A 16,043-nucleotide genomic window follows, 5' to 3' on the forward strand; every position below is an offset into this window, starting at 1 on the left:
TCCGATTCTTTGTGGCCCAAGGTTTCCCAAGAACCAGAAATGGAACACCCTTTTCTTTCAAATACTATCTCCATAGCATTACAATCAGATTAGGAGTGGGATGGAGAAAACAGGCCAAATAATACATTTTCCTTGCCCTTCCACCTCCTGAAAGACTTAAACCTGTGCAAGGACAGTCAAGGGTGTGTTGAGGCATTACTTTGGATACAATGATGGTTTAAATAATCTGTATTATAATTCATCAGCATACACATCGTTCCTGGTGTGATTCACACCCTTTGAGGGCTGGCTTCCTGTCTGATTCCCTGCTGTGGCTCCCTAGCACCCTGGGGCCCAGTGGGGTTGTGCTGAATAAAGATCCCTTGGACTTCAGGAAAACCGAGATGAATCTGTTCAGAGCAAAGATGGATATAGCCCCTCATCCTGTGCTCTGATACTGACCTAGGAACACGGCTGCTATCAAGGAAGACAAGGAGAGGTTCTAACATGTAGACTATGGTTTGAAACCTTAGCCTTTATAAAACTATGACAGTAAGAAAAATCTGATATGGCTGACTCCATCTTGCTTCTAGCCTCACAGGTTGGCTGTGGGTGTGGGCCAAGCTAACTTTGGGTGTAGTTTATAGTTTAAATAATAGTCCTTCCCGAAAACTAAACCATTCTTGTATAACTAATGAAAGGCCAACAGGTTAGGAAAATGAGAGGCGCTTGGATTCTAAATAACTACCAGCCATTATTCTGGAGGTCATAAGATTTGCAACTTCCCAGTTACTCCTGCAGATAACATCACTATTGTGGAACCCAAGATTGGCCTTTTGAGATGTCTTTTCAGGTTTTTATGTTTCCAACAACCAGATGGCCCCACCCAGCAACCAGTCCTGTGGCCCCCATCCAGAAAGTGATTCAGCACAAGAAAACAGCTTCAATTCCCTATGATTTTATCTCCAACCTAAGAAATAAACATGCCCCCTACCCTAGCCCCCTGCCCACCAAGCTATCTTTGAAAAACCCCTAACCTCTGAGACTTCAGGGAGATTGATTTCAGTAATAACTCTGTCTTCTGCACAGTGTGATCGGCCTCATGTCTGTTAAACTCTCTTTCCCGCAATGCCATGGTCTCAGTGAGTAGATTTTGTCTGTGCAGCAGGCAGGAAGAAACTGTCGGGTGGTTACAGATTTACTAAGGACCCAGGCAGAGGCTGGAAAGAGAGACACAATCAACACCGAGAGGCAAAAGGGCCAAAATGGATGTGTAGTTTGCAGGCTGGCACCCGGAATGAGGATAAATTATGGAGAAAAAGCTCCACTAAAAAAATAACAAAATAACAACCACAAAGGGACTTTTAACCACATGCAGACTGGAAGGTCTTGATGGTGCAGAGTGAAACCAGGACAGGGCAAGCAGAACCCTTGAATTCTGTCTTGCATCCTTCTTTAATAAAGAGAACAGACGAGACCTGCAGGGCCTTTGGTGAGCACCTGAATGGCGGGGAGGACAAGACACAAGGCAGCAACTTTTTAAAAATGATGAAACAAATGCATGCATTTGGTTAAAGAAATCAAAGCCATATGCAAAGATATTTTTAAAGAATCAAAATTTTTCCCCTCCCCAAACCCCAGTCCTATTCTTCAGAAGTATTTGCATTTCTTATATATCTTTCAAGATACATATTTTTATAGATCCATAGCATGCACACAGACACACCCACACACACACACACACCCACACAGCCATATTGCCAGGGTGTTTTGTAGCTTTTTTCCACCAAATGTGTCGGAGCTCTTTTTATATAAGAGCAGGTAAGTCTATTTCATTCTTTCTAGCGGCTAATGCTAGTTCAGTTAACAGGTAAGCCAGTGTGACCAGCCACCTAGTGACTCATCTTTGTTTCTAATGCTTTCTCAATCTTGCAATGAATATCCTAGTACATGTATATTTGTGTTATGTGATCAGATCCCTAGAGGCAAAGGCACAGGCATTTAAATTTTTGATCAATATTATTAAACTACACTTCAAATATGGCAATTTACACATTCAACAACCATATAGGCAAGTGCCCGTCTCCATATCCTTGCCAGCATTAGGTTTTATCAGATTTTAATTTTTGCTAATCCGATGATCTACAGATTGAATTTCATTGTTGATTTGCATTAATCATGAAAGATTGAGCATATTTTCATATGTTTATTGGCCTTTTGTATTTCTATTCATATCCTTTATCCATTTTTCATGGGTTGTATATCTTTTTTTTTTTTTTTTTTTTTTTTTTTGAGATGGAGTCTTGCTCTGTCACCCAGGCTGGAGTGCAGTGGCGCGATCTCAGCTCACTGCAACCCCCGCCTCCCAGGTTCAAGCAATTCTCCTGCTTCAGCCTCCTGAGTAGCTGGGATTACAGGCATGCACCACCTCACCTGGTTAATTTTTTTATGTTTTAGTAGAGATGGGGTTTCACCATGTTGGCCAGGCTGGTCTCCAACTCCTGGGCTCAGGTGATCTGCCCTCCTTAGCCTCCCAAAGTGCTGGGATTACAGCCGTGAGCCACTGCGCCCGGCCGATTTTTAAGATCTGTTTGTATGATAGAAAAATCAATCACTTGTCATATTTGAGGCAAACATTTTTATAACAATGTTTTATTTTGGAGAGGCATTTTTTCCATCAATGTGTTTAAAGTTGTTTGTGGAGCCAAACACAATGTTTTTTTTTTTTCTTTTTGTTTGCCAGACAGCTAGCTGCTTTAAACAAGTTTGCTTCTTAGTATGAATAAGCTATCTTTGAAGCTTTGGGAAGAACTAGCAGACATGTTTGCAGAAACTGAAACAACAATGCTTGAAAAAACATGGAAAACAAAAGGGGCAAAAGGAGGTCAATGAATGTCCCAGTTTTCTAAAAAAGAGAAAGATAGATTCCAGAAATGTCAGGCAAATTAATTTTATGCTAGTTCTGAGTAAAACTGTAGAACTTATCACTAAGCTGGTAGTTCAGGAACAGCGACCAAAGGGCATGTGGACATCAGGAGGAAGTCACGCCAAACCCACTCAGTCCCCATTTTTGTTAAGGTCACTGGACACATAAATCAGAAGATTGCTATGGATCCAGAATTTCTGAGTTTCAGCAGGGTGTTTGATAAAGTCTTTCAAGATTTTCCTGCAGTCAAGGATGTTAGCCAGATCCATAGCTGGTTGAACAACCATGTCTGAAGAGACCTAATGAATGAATCAATATCAAATTGGAGGGTTCTCTAGAGATGACAGGGCTCTCTATGAACTTGACCAGGTCTTGTTTAATGTTTTCATCAGTGGCTTGAATAAAGGCACAGAAGGCCACTTATCAGATTTACAGAGGACACAAGGCTAGGAGTGAAAAAGCTCATACAGTGGCATGCTGGAATCAAGATACAAAAAAAATATCAACAGCTTGAAACAGGGTTAAGGAGGGTAAATGTAAAATCCTGCACTTTTCTGGGGGAAAGAATGTGAATAAGCAGAGCTTGGGAGAGATAACGAGTTAAAAGCAGTAATTTATGCGGAAAAATACATGCCAATTCAAGATGTGCCTGGTTGCCAAGGAAAAGTCTTAGGTCCCAAAAGGGATTGGTTCCACTCCACTCCGTCCTGCTCTCATCATGAGGAAAAGCCCGATGTTCACCTGGAGAGGACTCCAGGGATGTGACACTGATACTAGCTGTGGCAGGGCTGGCCTGAGAACAGAGATCAGACCAGTGCCTCTGGCTGCAGCCAACTAGACGAGACTCAGCCGATATAATTACCAAAGTGAAGCTGAGGCTCACAGAAAACTTTCTAAGCCGCAGGCTGCCTAAGCGTTACAAGGTCCACACCCAGGCTGGGAGCTGCCTGGCTAGCTTCCAGCCTGGATACAAGGCTGGAGCAGATCATTCTGCTATCGATTTGGATTCCATGATTCTGAGATTCACGTTCAAAGTCACCTAAATCTCCCAAGGACTCCAGGAAGAGAAGGTGCCTGCTCAGATGAGCCCACAGATGGCTCCTGCCCCTGCCTACCTCCAGATGCCTGCAAGGTGGGCAGCTACCAGTCGTGCCCTGGGCCTGCCTTGTCCCTTTTGGTGCCCCTCTCTGGGCTGGACTTGGACTGGTAGATTTCCTGGAGGTATTCAAGTGTACCTGCCTTCATGTTACAGTCTGAGAAATAGAGTCCCAGGGTGGGGTGTGGGGGGATGGTGACAAACCCAAGGTCACAGAGCAAGTGGGTGGCAAACTGTTCTTAGTTCCAGCACAGAGCCACCTCTTCCCACCTCCAAGCAGCCTCTGCTCTCCCTCCCCATAAGGTGGGGCCAGCCCTGAAGGGTAGGGCAGCATGGGAGGAGTGACCCATTCCCACCAGCCAGATTCCTCCTAGCTCCTAGGCAAGGAGAATCATGAGGGTTTGCCAAGCTCCGGAGATCTGAAAGCCACCCCTCACCCAAGTACTCGGGACATATATAAAAGCCCTTCCCCTCCAGTGGGCTCCATTATCTCCTTCAATCTCCATCAGGCCCCCAAGTCCCCCTGAATGAATATACAAATGCAGCTTCAAGACAAGCATCTACCAGCCCCGCCCCGGGGTCAGCTGCTGCCCTTGAATCCTCCCGTGTAGAAATCCTGGACCACCTCCTCGCCCTACACACATTGTGCTTCTCAGACACATTCTTTCCTCCTTGCCCGCTTTGGGAGTCCCAAAGACACTTGGGGGCCTGATGCTGGCCCAGTCACAGAGAAGACTCCAGCACCTGTCTTCTGAGCTCTGAGACTAGGCAGGCCTTGGGGGACTGGCTGGGAGGGCAGCTGACTTCTGAAGGAAATTTACATCTGTCCCTACAGGCACCCCTTTCTGTGGCTCGAGGCCACTCACATCAGGTGACACCCCCAGGCCACAGGCCCCCAGGGTGCTCTGCAACCTTCAGAACTTGTGACAGCAGCCCCCACACCACACACCCACACCGGCCCACAACGCCCCTCAGGCCCCAGCGTAGCTGCTGCTCAGTCCCCATCTCAGGCTTGGGCATAGTTTGAGGGTGTGGGCAGCTGGGAAGGCTCTGTCTGCCCAGCCAGCTCTGGCCTTGCACTGAACAGGCTGCAGCACACACCCCCTCCAGCCACTTCCTGCCTCACAGTCACTTCCTGCCACACACTCAGCAGCCCAGCATCCTTTAAGCTCGGGGCAGACCACCATTACCACCCTCCGTGGCACCTGCTTCCTGCTTCCTTCCCTCCCTTCCATTCTCCCTCTTCTCCCCTGTCTGGACAGCCCCAAGTCCACGCACAGCTCTGAAGTCACTTCCCAGCACTCCTGGCTCCACCTGTCTGCTGGGGAGTGTGGTACAGGGATTGAAGATCGCTCTCCAGATTCCTCTCCTCAGGATTTTCAGAACCTTGGTTGCCTCCATACAAAATGAAGAGGCCCTCTATTCCTTTTATGTGCAGCATCGAGTATCTTAGTATTTCATAAACATCTGCAGTTCCAAAATCTAGAGAGCAAACGGCTCACATGTGTCAAGTGCCTATGACGTACCAGGCTCCGTGTGTCATAGGCTGCATCTTGTTTATGCCTCCTGAAACCCTGAGGGGGGAATGTGAGCAGACCTGCTTCACCCATGGGGAAACTGAGGAAGCACTGAGCGGTGACATAACTTGCCCAAGAAGAATGAGCTGGTGGCTGAAGAACTGAGGCTGAAGCCAGGTATGGCATGGCTCCAAGACCACACAGCCCTCCCATGTCACAGCTAGGCTTGGGGGAGGATCCCAGGAGATTCCCGAGCTCTAGGCTTCCACCTTATTTGTGTTGATCAGGATTGGAGCCTAGAAGAGCAAAGGCGACTCTTCCCCCTGTTGGCCCCAAGCTCAAGGGCTGAGGACTTCTCCCCATTGTCAGCCAGGGGAGAGTCTCCAAGGGACCCCCCATAAAGCTATAATATTGCCACCCAAATTTGTTCTAAGGATACCAAGAGATGGCCTTCCCACCTAATAGGGATTTAGGTTAACCAAAGAGGTTTGTTAATTTTTGTTGAAGTTAATGAGAATCTCCTTCCCTGAGCCACACCAGGGGGTGGCCCCCTGCTCCCCCCTCGCCCCCGCCCCTCAGTCCAGCTGCCCAGAGGCAGCCACGTCTAATGCTCATAGCTGTTTCTCTTGTTTACTTTCATCTTTCAAAATGACATGATTTTGTTGCTATTATTCACTTTTTTAGCCATTTTCTACTGACTTGGACTGAGATGTTCTGACAGAGTCTACACATGTGCCCTGGGAGGGGCAGGGTAGGGTAGACTGGCTTCCTGGAGGCAAGGGCTTGAAGGACCAGGGCCCAGGAATAGGGGGTGGTCCTTTTGCATGAGGGGTAGGACAGTCCTGCTGAGGAGCAGAGGACAGCTGGGAGTTTTGGTTTCGTCCTCCAAGCCCAAGGCACCCCACAGTTCCAGGACTTAATGAGATAAGCCTTTCTCTTTTCTCTGCATGAATAGCAGGCCATGTCATTTCCATCACCAGGCCCGCCTGGGATATACTTGCCTCCCCACTCTACCAAGAGGCCTCTCTCTGCTTCTTTCCCCATGTCTAAGTGCTATTTGTCCCTCAAGCCCTAGCTCAGTGTTACCCCACACCGAGAAGCCTCCTTGGCCTGGGCGCCCTTCCATCTCCTTGAGTTTCTAAGGGCTGGGCCATTGGAACAGCACCTCTTGTACTTGTCAGTTCTCTGCCAACTCAGGGTATAGATCTGGCCTCTTAGGTCAGGCATCAAGCCCCAGAATGCAGGAGCCTGTCCGACATCCCACTGGCAACCCCCCTCCTGAGCTTAGTCCCCGACGCATGTGAGGACTCAGCATTTGGGGTTCTTGCCATTATCATGGTTCCTACTGAAGGCCCCACAGCAGGGAGGAGACAAAGCCAGCTGGGCCCCACCTGAGACCATGGTGCTGCCACCGAGGTTCTATACTGAAGCAAATAGCCAAATGGCCCCTTGCAGTTAACAAGGCATTTAGTAACTACCTGGGCATTATGCATCGCCAATGCTCCAACTTCCAGGAGGAAGTAAATGAGGCTCAGAGAGGCTTTCCAGAAGTCCCACAGCTAGAAAGAAGAGAATTGGTCTAGAACACCAAGTTCTCAGATTCTTTCCTCTCTGTCCCTGGGCCCCAACCCAGTGCCAGCCCCAGCCCCAGCCCCACATGCAGAAGGGATGAGGGTTGAGCATGGGCCGCTCAGGGCCACTGCCAAATTGAGCAGGGTCTCAGATGGACGTGAGCCCAGCTGCTCCCCACACTCGCTTGGAGCTCTGTCACAGCCCCTGCATGGTCACATAGCTTTCAATGCCAGTCCCTTGTCCCCAAGATCAGGGCTGGCCCAGCTCACCTGTGGGAAATACCTTCAAAAGTACACACCTGTGCATGTTGAATCATAGTCTATCAGACACAGAAGGGTCTTCACAGATGGGGAAACAGGCCAGGGTGGGCAGCAGCTGGCCCAAGGCCAGACAACTGGTAGCAGAGTTTCAAAGCACTTGGGCTCTTGCCGGCTTCCCGCTACTGCGGGGTTATTACCACAGGTGCAGAGCCTGAAGGAGGCAGTGTGGGAGAGGGGCATCATGTACAGGAGACAAGGAGAGCACATGACAGGTTACTCCTGGGTGCTGTGAGACATATGTACACAACCAAGGGTGTATCACAGCACCTGTCTCTGGGTGTTTCATTAGAAGACAAGCATCAGAATGTATGAATGCCTACAAGTTTACTATTGCCTTGACAAAAGCAAGTTACAGGATAAAGTATGTTCCCATTTAGTTTTATTTATATACACACACATTGTCTTAGCTCAGACTGCTCCAATAAAACACTGCAGACTAGGTTGTGTAAACAAACTTATTTTCTCAGCTGTGGAGGCTGGGAATTCCAAGATCAAGGTACCAGCAAATTCGGGTTCTGGGAGGGCTCTCCCTGGCTGGTAGACGGCCGTCTTCATGCTATGTCCTCACACGGCTTTGCCTCTGTGAGTGAGCTCTTGTGTCTTCTTTCAAGGACATCAGTTCTATCAGATCAGGACCCCACCTTTATAATCTTAACCTTAGTTTCTTCCTTTGAGGCCCCATTTTCAAATACAACCACACAAAGGCTTAGGGCTTCAGCATATGAATTTTGGAGGGGACATAAATGATCCGTAACAAATATATTAACCAGCATATGTGTGTGCCCGTGGTGTGTTTAAGGGTGAATTTGGTATTTTCTCAACTGCTTTTATTATTGGATTGTTTAATCTGTTACAACAATGTATTGGTTATACATTTTTAAACTTAAGGAAAAAAAAAATCAGGAGACAAGTGGGAAAGAACGTGAAGCATGGAAATCCCCACCCCCCAGACTTACTGACCCCTCCCTGGTCTCCAGGCTCAGACAGCACAGACACCTGTCTGAAGAGAGGCCATTCAGCCAGATAACCCGATGCCTCCACAGCACCATGGGGCACTGGACACCCCAGCCCCCACATCTGGGTGTAGCCATCCTCAGCCTGGCGGGAACCAGGACAGGGGCTCCATTTTGTTCTGAGGGCTACAGGTCCAGGAGGGGCTTTACTCATGCAAATCACACCCCTGACCTCCCCCCGATCATCCAGAGGAGGTCACCCCTGGTCATCCTGTTGCCCTCCCCAGCCCAGGCCCTCCCTCCAGTTGCAGCCCAAGGGCATTTAATGCTGTTGCTTGGCCCATTCTCCAGAGGCCGCCCCGCGGCAGCAGGCAGACATTCGCAGCAGGCACATCCAGGGGGCATGAAGGGAAATCAATGTCCCATTCATTCGAGGACTCTGACTTTCCATCTCTTAGACTTGAGCAGTCCACAACTACCACATCCTCTTGTACGGAAGAGGAATCGGAGGCCCAGGGAGGGAAAATCCATTTCCCATGACAGAGCCTGACAGTCCCCAACCCCATCCTTCCACACCAGGGGACCTGCTCTTCACTGCTCTGCCACAAGCCACCTCCAGACTCTGGGGAAGGCGTCCCCCACCCCCACTGAGCCTGGAATAGAGGGTAATTTCCACCACTGCCCCTCTCTCCCCCACTCCCAGCAGCTCCAGATGAGCTTGGCAGCTGGAGTCCCAGGGAGCAGCTGAATCCATCACCAGGGTCAAAGACAGGGCCCGGGGTATGTGTTAAAACAAGAAAACCAATCAGAGCTGAAAATGAAAGGCAGCAGAGGTGTGAAGCAGGGAAGGAGGCTGCCAGACACTGGGTGCTAGCGGGCCAAGTGGTCGCTGCCACACACCTGCCTCAGAGTCAGTGTGGCCCCTGCCCTAGTGCCCAGATACTCTAGGAAGCAAGTGGCCAGTGGGAGCTACAAGCACATCTCTCAACTCAAAGAGCGGGGCCCTGACCCAGGCCTGATTTGACAAGGAGATGTATGCATCAGTCTGTCAGTTCTCAAGCACTGTCAAAGTCCACACACAAATATTCCCTATTGTGATGCCACAGGGTGGGGCCAATGCTTGCTCATCAGGAATGGTCTGGGGTCCTTGGAGGACAGAGCCTGAGTGGGCTGTGGATTCCAGGCTCCAACATCCCCTCCCTGCCAAAGCCGGTGGGTGGCAGGTACTGTAGGGAACCAGTTCCAGGGAATAGGGGCTTAACACTGACCAAAACACATATCCTAGAGCCTGGCCTATTCACCGTCTCATTGAATCTTGTGTCACACCTGGGAGAAAGACTTTTTGTGCCCACAACCTGAGACTTAGGGTGATAAAGTGACTTGCCCAAGGTCACACAGCTATGGAGGGACAGAACCATGAGTGGAAAGCTGAGATTGTTAGAAATCGATTCTCCCTGCCAAGGGAGCCAGTCTCATCCAGGCCATAGCTGTGATCCAGATCTTCGAGAGGCCCGACCCTCCATGGTCAGCCCCTGGGGCAGGCCCAATCACAGTGTGCATTCAACAGATATGGAGCTTCCACCATGCTGGGCACATGGTCCTCAGTGAAACCAACAGGGTTCCTGTGCTCAGAGTTTACCATCCCAAAGAGAACAGAGTCCTTTCCCCTCCTGTCTCCTCATTACCAGTCACCACCATGGGACCTTACACAAGAGAAAGTCAGAAGCCCAGACAGTGGGCCTCAGGAGCTGGGTACCCAGCAGCATTGCCTGCTTGGGGCCACTCATCTTATGCAAACTCCCATTTTATAGAATGGGAAGATGGGCACTGCTGTTACACGAAGGATGAGTGTCCAAGGCAGGGGCAGCCTCCTGGCACCACTGCCAGCATGGTCATGTTCAGTTGATTGCACAGCTGAGGGGTCAAGCCAGCACATAAGGCAGCTATGAAGAAGCCCACCAGGAAATAAAGTGAAGGTGGGGCCGGGGTGGGTAGCACAGGAGGGCTGGCACTCAAGGGGCATGCCGAGAACATGGGTGGCATCTAGACCAAGAAAAACAGAAGAACAGGGAGAGCCAGGCATGGAGAATGTATGCTATGCTGGGGTTCTCAGTCCCAGGCACTGAGCAGGGGGCCACCAAGAACAGAGCTGCACTGGGTGACTTGGATGCCAGGTAGAACCTCCAGGGCACTCGTCTTCAGGCCAAGGAGGCACAGTGGGCTCTGGGTCCTCCCTCCTCACCCTGCTCAGATCTCCAGCTAAGAGAGCAGAGCCAGGTGGCCCAGTCGCGACCGACAAGGTGGCTGCCAGGTCTCAGTGGAAGACAGCAGCAGCCCAAGCCAAGCTCCTGCTTCTCCCTCCCTCCGCCGGGCCACCTCCGCTGCTGAGCAGAATTGCTCCTCTGGCCTCGGGCTCCCAGCCAGAGCCCAGGAGAGGCCAGGCAGCAGCTCTATTAACACACAAACTGGTGGCCCAGCAGCCGCTGACACTGGGGTTAATTAAATCTATCTCCCCCATCAATTCTCATTCAACTACTATCAATAGCCATTAGATGGGTGACAGAGTGACAAGGAAACAGTAATAGACTTGTCTTAACCCTCAAGAGTGGAGAGCCCCCGCCCTCCTGCTGTGGTCCCCGGCTCACTCCCTGGAGGATCTCCACTCAGCTCAACACTGGCTGCTCCCCGCACTGCCCCCGGCCGCCAGCCAGGCTCACCTCATTCTTTGTTCAGTTTGCAAATTCATCTTCTGTGCCAAGCCTGACAGGTAGAAAAGACTTGGACTATTCCCCTCTCCTCATATGCCACTCAGCCCTTTCTCTGCCAGGTCAAGTCCATCCAAAGCTGCCTCCTCCCAACCAGCTCACAAAGCCCTAAGAGTCCCTGCCACCCAGTCCCTCCATGGCCAGTGGAATACTGGCTCCCACAAAGATGTTCACATCCTGATAACTGTAACCCATGCTTATGTTACCTCACGTGGCAAAAGGGGCTCAAATCTTGAGATGATCTGGGTTATCCAGGTGAGCCCTAGGTGTAATCACCAGGGTCCTCATAATGGAAGGAGAGAGCTAAATACCATGTGACAGAGAAAGCAATGCCAACATGATGCAGCATAGGATGCCACCAGCATCACTGGCTTTGATGACAGGAGGGGGCCGAGTACCAAGGACTGCAGAAAGTTTTTAGATCCTGGAAAATGTAGGGAAACAGATTTCTCCTCTCACCTTCATTTTGGCCCAGTGAGACCCACTTCAGACTTCTGACCCCCAAAACTATAAGTTCATATTGTTTTGAGCCAAGTCTGCAGTCATCGTTAGTAATTTCTTGCAGCAATAGAGAACCAACATTCTCATGCCCATTCTATGTTCCAGCAACACCAGGCTACCTGCAGCTGTGTAAGCCACCCCACTTCACACCTCCCTGGCTTTGCAAGTGCCTGCCACCTGAGATGCCATTCCCGGCCAGTTGTGTCTTACTTCAAAACTCCACCCAGCACCTTCTCCACGAAACCTTCCCTGATTTTGTGTGCATTGCCTCGTGCTTGTTCTTCCACTGTGTCTCCGTGTTCCTCACTAGGTGCTGCTCAATTTTGCATCTGGTGTGAGCTCCCATAGCAGGGAGTTCCTTGTACCTTCATAACCATGAGTCCTCTTGCATATGACAGTTCGGTGAACACTCGCAAAATAACCATTTGGTGGCCTAGTCTGTCTTGTGTTCCCTGAGCACAGCAGTAGAGCATGGTGGTTGAAAGCATATGTTCACATCAATTTTACATGAAAAAACAAAACTGAAATCTCAAACTCCAGTTAATATGTATGCTGAAGTATTTAGGGAAAGTATACACATGACTGCAACTTATTTTGAAATGCAACCAGCCTGGCCAACATGGCAAAACCCCACCTCTACTAAAAATACAAAAATTAGCCAGCGTGGTGGCGCATGCCTGTAATCCCAGCTATTCGGGAGGCTGAGTGAGGAGAATCACTTCAAACCCAGGAGATGGAGGTTGGAGCGAGCCAAGGTCGCACCACTGCACTCCAGGCTGGGTGACAGAGTGAGACTCCATCTCAAAAACAAAAAAAAGATTAATGGGTGATAGGGTATAAACTGACAAAACAAGCTTTGTGAAATGTTGAGAGATGGGTGTTAAGGTTCTCTCAACTGGCTCTATGTTTGAGTTCTCATAAGATATTGGGGAAGAAGTATATACCCTAGGACTAGACACAGCCTGAAATAAAGTCTTGGCTCTACCACTTCCCAACCATGTAAGCTTAGGCAAATGACTCCTCTAGGCTTCTGTGTCCTTGCTTGTAAGAGGGCGGTACTGTCCATGTGGTTGTGAGGACCAGATGAGTTCATGTATGGGAAATGCATAACAGCACCCTAAGTGCCAGGTAGGTATTAGCGATAGTCACTTTTTTTGGGGACGGAGTCTCTGTTGCCCAGGCTTGGAGTGCAGTGGAATGATCTCAGCTCACTGCAACCTCTGCCTCCCAGGTTCAAGCGATTCTCCTGCCTCAGCCTCCTAAGTAGCTGGGATTATAGGCGCACCACACCACATCTGGCTAAATTTTGTATTTTTGGTAGAGAAGGGGTTTTACCATGTTGGTCGGTCTGGTCTTGAACTGCTGAGCTCTTTTCCAAGCCCAGAGGGGAGGAGTGGTCCAGTATGGTCCTAGTTCCTGTCTTGAACTGTTCCTTCTAAGGCTCCTGGGGGTTGTGGGAAGTTTGAACAGTAAGAATCCAGTATTCTTTGCCTCCTTGTCCTGAGGAACAGGAGGACAGTGCCTGGCTCAGGCACTACCTACCTCAGCCTCCCAAAGTGCTGGTATTACAGGCATGAGCCACCATACCCTGCCAATAGTCACCTTCTCTCGACAAGCCCCACTCGCAGGAGCATCACAGCAAGGCATGGTGCAGTTCCTACCTTACCTCCCTCAGTCAGAAACAGGGGATTGAGTCTTCCAGCCTTCACACCCAGCCCATACTAAGCACTGCTGCTCCTATTTCCTGGGCACCAGGGTGCCTTGGAGTTCTATGCACAGCGAATAACCCAGGTGGTATAAAGGGGTGAGACAACTTTCTGGAAGCAAGTGATTGGAGTCAGGGCTCTGCTAGACAGTATCTGAATTTCTACTAGGAGTCATGGGCTCTCAGGAAGACCCATGTTGTGTGCTTATAACAATTACACTTGAAACATTGAGGATAGATGGGAAGGGAACAGGAATGAAAACCCAGAGACCAATTAGGAAGCTTATAAGGACATGAGCTGCATCTGGGCAGCTCTATCCAGCTCTGCCCTAGATAATTCAGGGCAGACACAAGAGGCAGCAGTGAATAGAGAGCATGTGACTCTTCTGGATCCTCTTATCCAAGGCCCTATCACCAGCTGGTACCTCTGTCTCCAGCTGAAGTTTGGCAATCAAGTTCACACCATGGCTAAGTTCCATCAGAGCCCTGTAGCCCACCTGGCACTGAGGTCAAAGACAGGAGTGGTGTTCCTTACCATAGGCCAAAGTAGGTTTGTGTCTGGGGTACTAAGAAAAGCACTGCTGGAGTGAGGGGGGCAGGCCAGGCACTGTCCTCCTGTTCCTCAGGACAAGGAGGCAAAGAATACTGGATTCTTACTGTTCAAACTTCCCACAACCCCCAGGAGCCTTAGAAGGAACAGTTCAAGACAGGAACTAGGACCATACTGGACCACTCCTCCCCTCTGGGCTTGGAAAAGAGCTCAGCATCTTGCTCAGGACTTTGAGCCATGCAGGAAAGACACAGGAATAGGCCTCTGAGTCAGAGGTGCCCAGCAACCTAGAAGGATCAGGTATAAGTGTCACATAGCCCCTGGTGGGCTTTCTCTAGATGAAAGCTAGATATTTAGGGTGCTAAGCCTGGGGTGGGAGAAGGGGGTTCCAAGCACAGACAGGTGCAAGATCAGGACAGGGGACTCCAAAGAAAGCTGCCTTTGGAATGGGGAAGCAGGCTAAGGCCACCTACCCATGTAGGGAAGCTCACAAGCAGGTCCAACATGATCCTACAGATGCTGCCCCTAGGTAGGTATCAAGGCTAAACAAAGAATCAGCCTTTAAGCCAAGTCAGGATACACAGGCTGAAGGGGCCAACGGGTTCCCCCCAGCACATCTAGAGAGACAGTGGTTTAGTCAAAGCCAAAGATCACACATTTGGAGCATCTTAAATATTTTTACCCAGTGGCCTTATGAGAAACAGACTTTGTGTGATTTAAGCAGAAAAGGAGTTTACTAAGGAATACATAGTCCACAGAATCAGGGCCAGAGAACAAGGCTCAGCCAGAAATATCCCCCAGAAAAGATAGCACAGCCCAGAACTGCTTGGGGATTCACTGCTGCCACCCTGCAAGCATGTGCTATAGAACTAACTGAAGAAGTTAAGATACTCTACGGTAGATGACTTCTACCAAGGCTCATTGACCATGTGAGGGAGCTAGAGAGGACATTCAAGTCTACAGAAAAAAAACCACACACACACAGCAACAAAACACTAGCTCTTCATTACAGTCCACCCCCTCTTACAGCAGTATCTACTCTTCCTGTTCTTCAAGGAGGTGATATAATTACTCATATCTGCCCATCCCCCGTTTCCAGCTTCCTACTCCCTGGGAGAACACCCAGGTCTGCTACATTCTGCTCTAATCCAGTATCACATGTGGTTTAGCTCTATGTCACCACCCAAGTCTGTCGAATTGTAATCCATGTTGGAGGTGGAATGTGGTAGGCGACGACTTCTCATGAATGGTTTAGCATCGTCTTTCTTGGTACTGCCTTCATGATAGTGAGTTCTGAGACTCCTCACCCACCCCCCAATCCCCGACCTTGCTCCTGCCATCTGTGATGCCTCATTCCCTTTGCCTGTCATGATTGAAAAGAAAGTGTCCTGAGGCCTCCCAAGAAGCTAAGCTGATGCAGAACCATGAGCCAATTAAAACCTCTTTTCTGTATAAATTACCTATTCTCAGGTATCTTTACAGCAGTGTAAGAAAAGATTAATACAAGGTGATAGGCATTCTGTTTTTAGAGCTATCCCAATCCTATCGTGATATTGTGACCTATGAACTAGAATATGCAAGCCACCTCCACCTTACCTTTTATAAAGGAGATATACTGGTTACCATAAGGAAAATACAAGTGAGAGACCTTTTATTAGAGCAGTTACAAGGGTATGGTTATTTGTTTCCTTTCCCTTAATCTACAGCTTCAGCTAATTTAGGTGGTGGAATGATCTAAAGTCTTTCTACTGATGTAAGTATACCCTTGGTAGTATGGCCAGGGTTAGGCTGTCATCTATTTACCCACCCCTGAGTGGCAGGTTGGCCTGGGACTCCCTGGACTACTTCCCCTGCCTCTACTATGGAGAGGGCGATCTTTGACACAAACTCCCCAGCCTGCTCTGTAACCATCATTTGCCTGTTCAAAGTGGCAGGTGCAAGTGACCAGAGGCTGTCCCCACTTCTACTTTAGTGATAAAGTTGTGTTCTCTTGGTAGAAGCATTCCTCCCTAAGTTACTAAGACTTCTAAAACTAGCAGAATCTACAAACTCAGGAGGGCAAGTCAAGTTAGGAGTAGGACTTTAGCTGTTACATTGAGAGGTACCTTGTGTCTACTGTTGAGTATCTGGGTCCAAGCAGTCTGGATATGAGGAAGACA

The sequence above is a fragment of the Nomascus leucogenys genome, chromosome 18, assembly GCF_006542625.1.
Source record: "Nomascus leucogenys isolate Asia chromosome 18, Asia_NLE_v1, whole genome shotgun sequence".
NCBI lineage: Eukaryota > Metazoa > Chordata > Mammalia > Primates > Hylobatidae > Nomascus > Nomascus leucogenys.